This window comes from Sphaeramia orbicularis, chromosome 20 (genome assembly GCF_902148855.1).
Source record: "Sphaeramia orbicularis chromosome 20, fSphaOr1.1, whole genome shotgun sequence".
Classification (NCBI taxonomy): Eukaryota; Metazoa; Chordata; class Actinopteri; order Kurtiformes; family Apogonidae; genus Sphaeramia; species Sphaeramia orbicularis.
In genome coordinates, this window is record NC_043976.1 from 43,843,973 (window position 1) to 43,857,908 (window position 13,936).

General features: G+C 45.1%; 1 protein-coding gene across 1 annotated transcript in view; it reads right to left on the bottom strand.

The window, feature by feature from the left end:
• Positions 1-13,936, bottom strand: part of LOC115411561 (zinc finger protein 438-like) — a 59,463-nt gene that overhangs the window by 10,542 nt on the left and 34,985 nt on the right. The window contains 1 exon segment of the mRNA XM_030123748.1: positions 10,137-10,234. The gene's annotated coding sequence lies outside the window, so the exon portion shown is untranslated.

Consider the following 13,936-nt stretch of genomic DNA (forward strand, 5'->3'; position numbering starts at 1 on the left):
GTTATCTGTGCTTGATTGCATCTTCCTGCATGCATGCTAACTGCTCATCTTTTGCTCTGAAGGTGAATACACTCTCCAGGCTAAGGTGTATGTGTGTGTATTCATGTATGTGCGGGGGGGGGGGGGGCTCTTGGTGGAGGCGCTCATGGGGAAAATGAAATCAGTGTTTGCAGAAGTCTCCTTGTTTCATCCCAAAGCTCTGCATGATGAACAGGCCAAGGAGCGGGAGAGCAGGCGAACCGATGACGTGTGCACGATGACGTGTGCACGGCAAGGTTCTAATTGTTTTGGATTTTTCTTTATAGTTTAGTTTTACTTCTTTAGTTTTGAGGTTTTTTTCTCTAATTCAGTTAGTTTTAATTAGTTTTCAGACCAGGTTTGCTAGTTTTTATTAGTTTTCATTTTTATCTAAATGCTTAGTTTTAGTTTAGTTTTAGCATTAATTTTAGTTTTGTCTCTTTTCTCTTCTTCTCTGTCGTCGTATTCAAATAAATCCCAGACAGGACTCTGCTGCTTTCTCCCAACTTTAGTCTCCATGTTTCCAGGTAGAGTGGGGACCAGAAGACGACTGGAAACCACAAGTGAACACAAGTGATGGACCATCAAGTGTGAAATAAAGCGATCTCATATCAGTCTGACATTGACAAAGATGAAAACGAAGGGAGTTTTATCCATCGTTTTTATACATTTTAGTTAGTTTTGTAAGCACACAAAACAGTTTCAGTTAGTTATCGTTTTTTTTTTTCTTTTAATAATTGTTTTATTTATTTCAGTTAACGAAAATGTTTTTTCAATTCTAGTTTTCGTCCTTTCGTTAGCTTTCCTTAATGATAATAACCTTGGTGCACGGCGACAGGCCATTGGATAACATCCAGCTGCTCCTTTTCACTGGATGACAAACACTGAAAGATGTTGTAAGACAGAACCCAACGGCCCCATACAGTATTCAGAGCATGTGTATGTGGGCACATGAGCCGAAGTCATCCACTGTCACCTGAGCAAATCAATGCACGAGAGAAATCCATTCCAATTAGGATCCTGCTGCTCTGCCCTGCATGTGGATGCAGATGAATCAATAACGAACCCAACTGCTAACCTGCTGCATCACCCACACTATACGCAGCAAGAAAACTTCAAATTAAGCAAATAAACACCATTTAATTCTATTCATTTGTATCCAACAGGTTTTTCTTTAAATCTATCCCAGTGCCTGCTGGGCTTCAGAATGTCAGAGTAGTGGTCAGTGCAGAGCCTCCATAAAACCACCAGGGTAGTGGTCAGTAGTGGTCAGTGCAGAGTGGTCTGGCCTTTGAAGGCAGGATGCTGTAAACCACTGACAACCCATGACCTCTGACCCCGTGGTCGACAAGGCCGTGTGTCATCGTCAGAAGGCTGTGATGCCTTCAATCATCCAGAAGGAGCTGGTATGAACGCCAACACACACACACACACACACACACACACACACACACACAGATGACAAACACACACACAACAAACACACACACAGATGACAAACACACACACACACACACACACACAGATAAAAAACACACACACAACAAACACAGATGACAAACACACACACGACACACACACCCTCACACACACACACAACAAACACACACACAGATGAAAAACACACACACACTGATGACAAACACACACACACACACACACACACACACAGATGACATGGCTGCTGGTGTGGGAGCTGATTGGTGCTGAAGTCAAGCCGAGGTGACAGCGGTGTGTCTGTGTGTGTGTAAAGGTGTGTGTGTAGGTGTGTGTGTGTGTGACTGTAAAGGTGTGTGTAAGAGTGTGTGTATGTGTGTGTGTAAAAGTGTGTGTGCGTAAAGGTGTGTGTGTAGGTGTGTGTGTGTGTGACTGTAAAGGTGTGCGTAAAGGTGTGTGTGTGTGCGTGCGTGTAAAGGTGTGTGTGTGCATGTGTATGTGTGTGTGTATATATATATATATATATATATATATATATATATATATATGTGTGTGTGTGTGTGTGTGTAAAGGTGCGTGTATGTGTGTATGTGTGTGTGTGTGTACATATATATATGTGTGTGTGCATGTATATGTGTGTATGTATGTGTGTGTGTGTATGTATATATATATGTGTGTGTGTGTGTGTATATATATGTGTGTGTGTGTGTGTACGTATATATGTGTGTGTGTGTGTGTGTATGTGTGTGTGTATGTATATATATGTGTGTGTGTGTGTGTGTGTGTGAGTGTGTGTGTGTGTGAGTGTGTGTGTGTGGGTCCTCCTGCTCCTGTCTGTACTCTGTTCCACACTAAACCTCTGGCTGACCTTTCCCTCTGCGCTGACATTTGGACTCTTCTGAATAGGTCAAACAACATTGAAGAGTGGTGGAAAAAGATGGGAAGGAGCCGGAGGAAAGACCGACTGACAAAAAGAAAAAAAAAAAAAAAGAAAAAGCCAAAGGGATGGGAGCTGTTGGAAGTCAGCGCAGACCCATGACAGATGTGCAAGTAATGATGGAAGAAAGACAAACAGCGATAAATGGAGTTCCAACTGTCATCATGTGTGAGGCTGTTCCAACCATCAGTCAGTCGGACGGTGTGGGACTCAGAACGCCACCCACCGGTCTGCACAGCACCAGCTCAATCACAGATTCCGCTGCAGAAATGTGCAGAGTCACCGTCACCAGGAAGTTCCTGCCAATTCCATTTTTGCTGAGTGGTCAAAAACTAAAAAGGACAGAAGTGATGGAATGTTTGTGGGACTGTTCCACATTTACATCAGACACATGACGGTGCGATCCTGAGTCCAAACACAAAGACACTGATGGACCGTGGAACCACAGAAGAACTACAGCTGTGCACACTACAGGGTTTCACTATCAACCAACCTGAAGATGATTTACAAAACAATCACTTCATTTGTGAAATAAAATAGAATTGCGAAAAAATGACCGTGTGAACTTCCACGCACCTGCATACATGTCTTCCAGAACCTCCTGTTTGTACGACAGACCACATGTCATTGTCACTGTAAAGTCACTCACTTCAAAGTTCCTGAGTAAAGGGCTTTTTGTTCATCCTAACACTCAGCAGATCCTTTTAAGGAAAAGGAGGCGTGGCCTAAGGTGACAGACTCCATGTTTCCAGGTAGAGTGGGGATGAAAAGACGACTGTAAACCACAAGTGACGACAAGTGACTAACCGTTAAATATCATATGGTGCTGCTAGCTAAAATTGCTTGAAGGAAATAAATTCCTTTCGTATCAATCTGACGTTGACAAAGACGAAAACTAAGGGAATGTTATCAATAATTTTTATACGTTTTAGTTAGTTTTGTAAGCATGCAATACAGTTTCAGTTAGTTCAGTTCAGTTATTTTTTTTTTTTTTCTTTTAATTACAGTTTTTATTTCAGTTAATGAAAATGTTTTTTCAATTCTAGTTAGCTTACCGGTCGACAGGCCGTCAGCTATTGTTGTCATGCAGTGTCCGGCACTGTCGTCTGTCGCTGTCTGTCGTCCGTTACAAAAATTTCAATCGTCTTCCTCTCCGAAACTACAATTCCGATTGACTTCAAACTTGGTATACAGTTTCTTTATGATTGTGTCAGCAAAAGTTAGTGAAATTATTTGGATCCGGATCTGATTCTGGATTTGGTGCAACTGAAAACTTCCCCCATTATAACAGATAGGAAGTGGATCGATGCAATAACTCAGTAAATATAAATGATATCAAGTGTAAATTTCTACAGTCCAGCCCTGATGAGGAGATGACCCAAACATAATGTCCACATGCTGATCAGGATCTTCTTCTGGATCCGGGAACTTACGGAAAATTTAACATGGGCTCTTATGGGGAAAAAATTTCCATCGTCTTCTTCTCCAAAACTCGAGTTCTGATTGACTTCAAACTTGGTATACAGCTTCTGTATGATGATGTCAACACAAGGTATTGAAATTATTTTGATCCGGATCTGATTCTGGATTTGGTGTGACTTTGACAAATTTTCCCATTATAAGACATAGGAAGTGGATCGATCCAATAAATCAGTATCAATGATATCAAGTTGGAATTTGAATTTTTTACAGATCTGATTGGAATATGACCAAAACATGGGCTATTTCTGTAATAGAATAAACACACAGAACTGGGTGAGAATAAATGGCATCTGGATACATTTCTTAAAGCTTTTAATTTGGCCGGTAAGCTACAGGGCCATTGGTCCTATTTTTTTTTTTGTCATTTCGTTAGTTTTTGTTAACAATAATAACCTTGATCCTAACACACCATGTCCTACTTATCACTGTGGCCTGTTGATGTGGGTCACACTTCCTCAGCTTCATCCTCTTGTCCAAATATGGTCACCTCTGGTTCCAAACAGTGAAAACAGTGTGTGCTCAGACACAAACGCAGACACTGCTGCATCAGGTGGATTCATCCTGCCAACCCTCAGCCTGCACCGTCTGCACTCTCATTGTCTTTCATTTATTAATGTGCACTTCCACACACTTCCAACAGATATGCAGTTTGTGCTGCAAATGGTGCGCAGCCTTTCTCCCTGACACACAGAAGCAGCACACAGCACGCCCACAGATGACGGGTGTAAAGAATGTGTTCACGTCAGCCCTGTCGAGGAAAAGTGATGCCACTGCAGCCTCAGCTGGGACACCACCACCACCACCCAAACACCTGCAATCCCACCGTAATGATCACTCCAAGCAATGGGAGAACTTTAATGGGGGCCCTGGAAGGAAGGAAGGAGGGAGGGAGGGAAGTTGCCAGCGTACTAATTTTAGGCACTCTGCATCTTAGATGAAACGCAGGAAAAGGCAGAGGAGGTGTGGAGAGGCGGGAAAGTTCTGCGTCTCTGACTTTGTGCACCGTGTCTCTAACTATCATTACCCCCCGCATCTGCGCTAGGAGACCGTCTCATAGCTCTTTGATTCTCCCAATCCTTTCTCCCTCTCTTCCTCTTCCTTTTCTCTGTGTCTTTCACCCCTCTTTTCCCCTCTCTCTCTCTCTCTCTCTCTCTCTCTCTTTCATTCTCTCCCCCCTCCCCTTCCTGTCAGTACCTGAGTAAATAAACAGTGTTGTGTGGGATGCTAATTAGAGCGGGTTCAGGGACGTGACGAGCCCAGAGACAGATAAACAGCGAGCTAGGGAGGAGAAGAAGAGAGATGGAAGGGTGGGGGTGGAGGTACCCCCCCCCCCCCAAGGGCAACACAACACAGACACAAACATGTCAGCTTAGCAGTGAAGGACAGACTACAGTGGTTCTGCCTTTCAACCCAACTCAGGGCAGCTTTGAAGCAGGTAGCGTTAGCATTAACGTGGTGGAGGACTGTAGAGTTGGCTCCGATGGATGGATGAAGGGCACCAACGGCTTCAGCCACACTGACAGAAACAGGGAACGCAGAGAAAACTGCCTTAATGACGACTGCTTCTGGAGACATGGTGCCAGATCAAAAGAATATGCAAATGATCCCAGCAGTTGTACTCCTGTTGAGGTGAGCCTGGGCCTCTGAAAACAGGTCAATGTGAGGCAGCGTGGTCTGATTTAACATACACTGGCCTCCAACCCCCCAGTCAGATACGCAGGTACGAAGGTGGAGTTACCCAGCACACAGCAACACAAACAAGACGTTAAAGCAAAGGTTCCTTCTGGTTCTGCTCTGACCACCATGTCCACACTAAGTTTAAGAGACCACACCCACCTGTGCACACCGCACCAGTCAGTGCCGGGGGGGGCTATGAAAGTCCAAGATAAATGTGTGTCAACCACAAGCCTGATCTGGACCTGAACTGGACCCTGATGTGGACCCTGAACTCATGGTCAGTCTGTGAATCCATGGATCCTCTGCTCCATAAATAACGTCTGTGCAGTGGGGACAGATTTTGGACAGTACAGTCCCGTTGGTGAAATCGTATTGGTGATGGAGACAGAAAAATGGTAGAGTTGGATTTCCTGTTTGGAATTCTGTTTAAACTTATTCATTCATATTCTGATCAAATACACACAATACATTTAATGTACGACTGAAGTCATTCAACAGTTTACACATATTTATTTCTGTCCAACTACAGACTCATATGGGCACAGATCTGTTTAATGTATAGGAATATTTGGACCGTACACTAACCCCATACCTTTCTGTATAACGTGTGTGTTTGTGCTCCTGTGTGTGTGAATGCAGACGAGGACGAGCAGACAGAGTTTACTGTTGTACTATACCTGTGGGGACCCAGTGAGGACCCTGTGAGGACCCTGGGAGCCCCCCAGGACCTGCCTGAGCCAGTGTTCCATCCACCAGCAGTTGAATGTTGTCTGTTTAGGTTCACAGGTGGATCTTGTTGCTCTGACTCAACACACTTTCACCCAGTTTTAATGGCAGCTCTGAGCTGCAATTTGCATTTTATCAACTCGGGCATGTGTTAGGCTGTTTTTAAAAAAGTGATGTACACAAGTTACTGCTATTTAACTTTATTTATATCCTAATTATTATTTCTGCAGATCTTCACAACCCTGAGCAACAGTGCTGCGCTTGTGAAAACAGCTCCCAAGAGCCGGTGTGTGTTTAAGTGTGAACAGAAAACAGAAACAGTCGAGTTCAAGCAGCATTCAACTGACAGTAGGAAGAGGAAAAGTCCATCTGCCACTGCACAGCTTATACCTGAAGAGAGGAGAAGGAGGAGAGAGGAGAGGAGAGGAGAGAGAAGGGAGGAGAGGAGGAGAGGAGAGAGAAGGGAGGAGAGGGAGAGGAGAGGGAGAGGAGAGGAGAGAGGGAGAGGAGCGGAGAGGGAGAGGAGCGGAGAGGAGGAGCGGAGGAGAGGAGAGAGGAGAGAGAGGAGAGGAGAGGGAGAGGAGGGGAGGGAGAGGGAGAGGAGAGAGGACAGAGGAAAGAGGCAAGAGAAGGGAGAAGAGAGGAGAAGAGAGGAGAGGGAGAAGAGAGAGAGGAGATAGGAGGAGAGGAGAGGAGAGAGGAGAGAGGAGGAGGAGGAGAAGAGAGAGAAGAGGAGAGGAGGGAGGAGAGAGGGGAGGAGGAGGAGAGGAGGGGAGAGGAGAGAGGAGGAGAGGGAGAGGAGAGAGAGCAGAGGAAAGAGGAGAGAGAAGGGAGGAGAGAAGGGAGGAGAGGGAGAGGAGAGGAGAGAAGAGGAGAGGAGGAGAGGAGTGGGGAGGAGGGGAGAGGAGAGAGAGGAGAGGAGAGGAGAGGAGAGAAGAGGAGAGGAGGAGAGGAGTGGGGAGGAGGGGAGAGGAGAGGAGAGGAGAGGAGAGGAGAGGAGAGGAGAGGAGAGGAGAGGAGAGGAGAGGAGAGAGGAGAGGAGTGTGGAGGAGAGGAGAGGAGAGGAGATTCAACAGTTCCGTGTACAGGTGTGTGTAGTACCTCCTGTAATTACACGTCATCGTCACAGCCTTTGCTTTTAGATGACACTAAACTAGTCTAATTCCAGGACATGGGTTCTACTGTTTACTCAGACCTGGACCCAGTCAGTCAGGGTCCACTCCAGACCTGGACCCAGTCAGTCAGGGTCCACTCCAGCTGACACTGGCTGCTGTACTTCTACACACACTAGTTCTATCATGGTCTTCATGTACATGTCTTCTCATGGACTGTGTGGGGGTTTGAATCCCATAAGTGGAATGTTTACTTCCTGGGTTCAGACACATGATCTGTTGGACCCGTAGGCTCCACCTACTTTGACCGGATCCTTCCAGTTCTGACCCATTGGCATAAATCAGATCCAGTTTAATACATTTCCTCGTGTAGTTCTGATCTGGCAGGATTCTGTGCCTTTGAACAGACTCTGAAATTCAACTATAAGAGAAACTATTTCCAGTACTTTATTAAGACTTTCACACAAAATTCCAGACTTTTCAAGGTCTGGAAAACAGCGTTTCAAAATTCCAGGCTTTTTTTTAGACTTTCCAGACCTGCACAAACACCCTGTGATACATACACAAAGTTAACACTATACTACAGAGGAGAAATATATACAACAAAGAAGGATATATACAAGGTAAGACTCAGAGGAAGGAGCATGGGCTGGGAGGACTGCACTGTCTGTGAATAAATATTTAATGGAAATAAATGGTGCATCTGCTCAAGTGTCTTTGTTGGGTTCTTAAAACTTTTGGAAATCCAGTCTGACACCATCAAAGCCAGTCATGGACTGTGTAGCCATCACTGATGCTGCTGTTCAATTAACCAGACATGAGCACTGTGGGTGGGGTGGGGGGGGGGGGGGGGGGGGTGACGGTGGAGGTGAAGGATGAAGTGGACAAGGAAGGAGAGGACAGGAGACGAGGAGGACCCACCGGCAGCAGACATGGGACACAGATGGTGTCAACAGCTTCTTTAAGGTCCTCCACAGATGTTTGATGATTAAAGACATGATGTGATCCAGATGAAAGCTGGAGTGGTTCTGACAGGTGCAGGGAAAAGTGGCCTGTTACAAGGACTGGGCCGAGCTTTGAATCTGACGGTAAGTCTGAAGCAAACACTGATGGACAGAGTGGAAGGTAGAGAGGATCATGATATAGAAGAGATGGAAATGGAGGAGAGGAGAAACAGAGGAGAGGGGGAACGGAGGAGAGGGGAAATGGAGGAGAGGGGAAATGGAGGAGAGGGGGAACGGAGGCAAATGTGATGGGTGGATAGATGAGCTATTTTTATAATGAGGTCAGTGTGAGCCGAGGGATTTCATTCTCCTGGGAGACACACACACACACACACACACACACAGGAACTGTGCCCATGTATGGCTCCTGCGGAGCGAGGACATCTACGTCTGTCAACAGGAAGAGATGGCGGCGGACGGCGGTGGACAAACCCCCGTTCACCGCTGAAGCCTCTTGTACTTGAACCATGAAAAGTGCAGTTGAATAATTGAACGGTCCTGACATCCACTCCTGGACCCCTCCTGTGTCTGATCCTGGAACTTTAAAAAACAAAAAACAAAAAACAAAAAAAACAGGAACCTCTGGGTCTGAAGCTGCACTTCCTCCAATGTCCACTAGAGGACAGCTCTGAGGGACTCAACCCCCACAGACCGCCACCAAACGGCCCATTTTACAGAATAAACCCACAGGTTTAATAGAACTGACCTGGTCACATGATCCCATCCAACCAATGCATCTGTGTCCACTGTAGGACAAGAATTTAACAGACAGAAGAAAAACACTGTCCACTGCAAAGGACATGTCGCAATAAATACATAAATAAACTAATGAAGAAACTGTTGCATCACATCGTTTCCAATTAATGAAAAAAAAGCCCACACTTTGACTCAGGACTCAGGCTCAGGAGTATTTTCAGTCTGTTAGCTTAATTTAGCTATATTAGCTAATGTTAACGTTAATTTAGTGTTCATCACATGACTTTGGACAAGTATGTGAAATGACTTGATGGTGTCTAATGTCCTCAGTGTCCTCAGTGTCTAAATAATGGACAGAAGTTACACTGAAAACAATATTAAAGGAATGTTTCATGGAACCGTTTTTTGGACAGTATCAAGTCTATTCATATAAATTAAATTAAGTCAAATTAATTAATGCTCACATTAATTCAGAATTCCATTGAATGGTCTATTAGCTAATTAGTCCAGGTAGACTAAAAATTGTTGTGCTTAGAACTTCATCAAATCTGATATTTAAATTATTAGTAACTAAGTTAATAGTTATTAAACGACTGTATTAACAAGAAAAGCACTCAGAGAGCGCAGACCTCCGCCAAGACAGCTCTGCCTCCCGTGCTTGTTTGTTAGCAAGATAACTCAAAAAGTTAGCCCCACCACACCCCCGATCACCACCAAAATTTAATCATTTCTTCCTTCAGCCAGTATCAACATTTCCTGAAAATTTAATGAAAATCTGTCCATAACTTTTTGAGTTATCTTGCTAACAAACAAACACGCACACACACAAAGCAAAGCGATCACAGTACCTCCTGGCAGAGGGAGTTTAACGTAACGAACAGTCCTTAATGTGTGATCACATGAGCAGCAGCGTTGGCTCCACCCACTTGTCCAAATATGGCCATTTACAGGATGGTGTGCAGTAGGACACGGGGGGGAGGGGGGGGGCACTAGGGGGTCTATACCTGCTGTATACAGTCTATGCACCAAAGTGCACCAAATATTTACCGATTAGATGACTGCTTCCTCCTCAGCTGCTCCGTGGCTCCTCCTCTTTCAGGGTGGTGCCCCGGTTATGGTCCTGCCCCCCCTTCTCCACACTCCCCCTTGAAAGACACCAAACATTAAACCTTTAACAAAACATTTAAAACAGACAAACAGCAACAAGTTCAACACTATCCTCCACCAGTCACACATGCATCCATTCATAAGTACATACTTTTATAAGGGGGGGGTGGGGGGGCGGGGGGGGCGTTCTTATGTGATCTATCTGCGCTGAGGTAGAAAGAGGAACATGGTGCGACGACAGAGTACATACAGCAGAGACATGATTTGCACACTCGCACGGCTCCGCTTGGCCTGTTCTACACACACCCTACCTCTGCCCCCCCCCCCACCTAAACGCCTGTCGCTTTGGCCCTCCATTAAGCCGAGCTAGAGCCCGTTTAGCCAACAGTGTGTCGGCAGTTGGGGACGCAGGCTGCCCACTCAGTCACATCCAGCCGTATTAAATAAATAAGAAGCGCTCTTCTGTGTAAATTATTCATTTAACACGCCTTATCCTCTTCCAACAACCTTGTTAGAGCAACTCAGGAGTGCGGGGGGGGGGGGGGGGGGGGGGTAGTCAGGGGGTGGAGGGGGGGCAGACACCGAGGCTCATGTGCGACTCAGCAGAACCTGTGGTGCATCTCTAAGCTCTCTGGGCGTTCAGTCGTAGGGGGGCTAATTCGGCCTGACACCTCCTTTGTTTCAGGCGGAAAAGAGCTGCATGCGTACACACACACACACACACACACACACACACACACACACACACACACACACAAAGTTAGAGAGCTGAGCACAAGAGAGGAATTTTAGTGCATATTCATAGAATAATCATTCTAGTTGTCTGGATAAATTATTGAGAAAAGCAGTCCAGGACACGCAGCGGTGGAGCATCCATCCACATGTGAAATCAGAAACAGTCCTGACTCCACCACAGTGAGTCTGATGAGCAGGGATGGAAGGGCACACAGGAAAACGCTTACATTCAACTACTGTCATAGACCAACAGCACACAGTGGGGTTTCTGTGACCGCTGGGACCCTCTGACCCCCTAAGGCAGTGATTTTCAACCTTGGGGTTGCCTGAAATTTCTAGTAATTAATAAAAATAAAAATTAACTCATAAAAAATATATGTTGAGTTGACAGAGACAATCCCAATCCATAAAAGACATGATAAACTGTGGTTCTGTTTATCTGTCAAATGTTCATTGTGGTCAGTTTCAGATGCTGCAGCTCTTTCATAATTCATAGTTTGTGTTCTTGTTTGTTCAGTATTACTTGTCCTCCTTGTAAATCCAAGCTGGACTGACTGCACATATCCTGACCAAGGACAATAAAATTCTCCCTTTGTGCAGTAATCTACACCTGGATTTACTGCCTCCATCCACAATAATAAACATTATATAGACTAAATGTCCTCTAACATTAACCTGGATTTGAAACAGATGATAGAAAACTATTACAGGATCAAAAACAAATTAATTTTAGCAAAAAAAGTTCTCCGTTTTGAATGTCTGGGGTCGACAGAAATGTGTAATCTTAAAATGGGGTCAGAAGTAAAAAAAGGTTGGGAACCACTGCCCTAAGGTGACCCAGTAGGTCCAGTAGGGTTGGTGAAGCACTTCCATATTAAAGGTACCATCAGGGCTGTGGACTGGAAACACTGGTTCAATACCAACACCAGGGTCACATGACAACATATCAGAATATAGCACCGTACTGTCAACAAGGCCATATGTTTGTGTTTTTGTTAAGATTATTTCCAGGAAACACTGAATTACAACAGAAAAATGCAGAAATACTAAATGAACTTTAATTGGATCAAAACAGGATCTAATGCTATATATAAAATAAAAACACTTTCTGTTTTACAGACATTCCAGTTGAAGACCCTGCTCAAATGTTCATTTTCTATTAGTTGTCAAAGTGTTCAGTCCCTGAATTATCCAACATCAGAACAACGTTTTAGTTCACTTCCAACATCTGCTTCTGGCAGACAGTAAAAAGGACTTCTAGGATGCTTGAAATAACCATTATTTAACAAAGCAGTGTTATCAATTTAATAATAATCCTTCCTACTATAATGGACGTTTCTGTGTCCGGTGCGTGTTTGTCAGGTGCGCGTCCCGATGTTGCAGCACGGGAGGGCGCTATCGTACAATGGCACCACGCGTACAATGACGCTAGTATTAATAAATTATATTTCTAAGCATCTTTCATGACACGGTACTGCAGGGGATCAAACAGACAATACAAAGCAGCCAACAAATAAAAGAGTAATTAGAGTACATTCAAATGAAGAGTTGCACTACAAGGAAAAATGGAGTGTAACACTTACAGTGGGAAAGTTATTCTGAAAAGGTGAGTTTAGAGCACCTCCTCCTCTTTCTCCTCCTCTTTCTCCTCCTCCTCCCTCCTCCTCTCAGACCAGTACCCATCCAGTGATTATCCTTGTGATTAAGGTTTTCCACTTCAAACAGTCCTGGTGTTTATACAGACACTGATACGGTGGATGGGATAAAAAGCAGGTAGACTGGTGTGTGTGTGTGTGTTTGCGTGTGTGTTTGCGATTGTATGTGTGCATGCGTGTGTATGTGTGTGAGTGCATTGTGTGTGTGTGTGTGTGTGTGCGTGCGTGCATGTGTGTCTGTGTATGCATGTGTGTGTGTGTTTGTGTTTGCTTAGAGTGGAGGCTGAATGTCATTACACTCCAGCTCTGTGGACATACAATCATAATGACACACTGAATGCCTTTGTGCATATTACAGCTGCCTTGTGCTTCCTCCTCCTCCTCCTCTTCCTCCTCCTCTTCCTCCTCCTCCGTAAGTCTATATAAACCACATTATGCTGTGCTAACACATGTTGTTTTACATTCAGACGGAGACAGCTCTTAGACAAAAAAAGCGCCGCCGTCTCTTCTGTGGTGGGTTCTAAAGGAGCGCTGGTCCAAATATTACCAGAGCACAGATTTAATGGACATGGGGGGGGGGTGGGGGGTTCTAACCTGATGTTTTTCTGCTGCAGTACCTCTAAATGGGTCCTAAACAAACCCATATATTTTAATCTGTGCTCTGAATAAAAGGACAAAAGTGTGAGGTGTCCCACAGCTGCAGCTCTGTAACCTAAATGAGCCCGGGCCACATGAAAAGCTGTCGTCTCTATTCCAGGCTTGGGCGGGAAAATTACAGCCCTGCTCCTTCTACTCTAGCATTAAACCTCAATTAGTGCAAAACTACTCCAGTGATGTCATCACCCAGGGACCCAAGAGCCCTGAACACAAGGGGGGGGGGGGGGGGGGGGTCGGCTTCACAGACCCAGCCTCCTCCCAACTTTCAGGTGCTCCGTCATCGGCATTTACGAACCTACCGATTCAACCCCACTGCCAACAAACGCACTGATGTTCTTTGGACAGGGCTTAAAAAAAACACAAACATGTGACCCTGTGGCCTGGGTTGGATAAGTTCACCAGGAATTTAAATCCACAGGTCTGACTGGAGTTTACCCCAGAGACAGGAGGTCACAGATGTAGGACTAGAAAAACTCCTGTTTGACCTCTGAGACCATGACATTAGACAGAGGAGGAGGAGGAGAAAGAAGGAGGAGGAGGAAGAGGAGGAAGGAGGAGGAGGAGAAAGAAGAAAAAAAAGGAGAAGGAGAAGAAGAAGGAGGAAAAGAAGAAGAAAGAAGGAGGAGGAAGAGGAGGAGGAAGGAGGGGGAGGAGAAAGAAGAAGGAGAAAGAGGAGGAAGGAGGAGGGGAGAG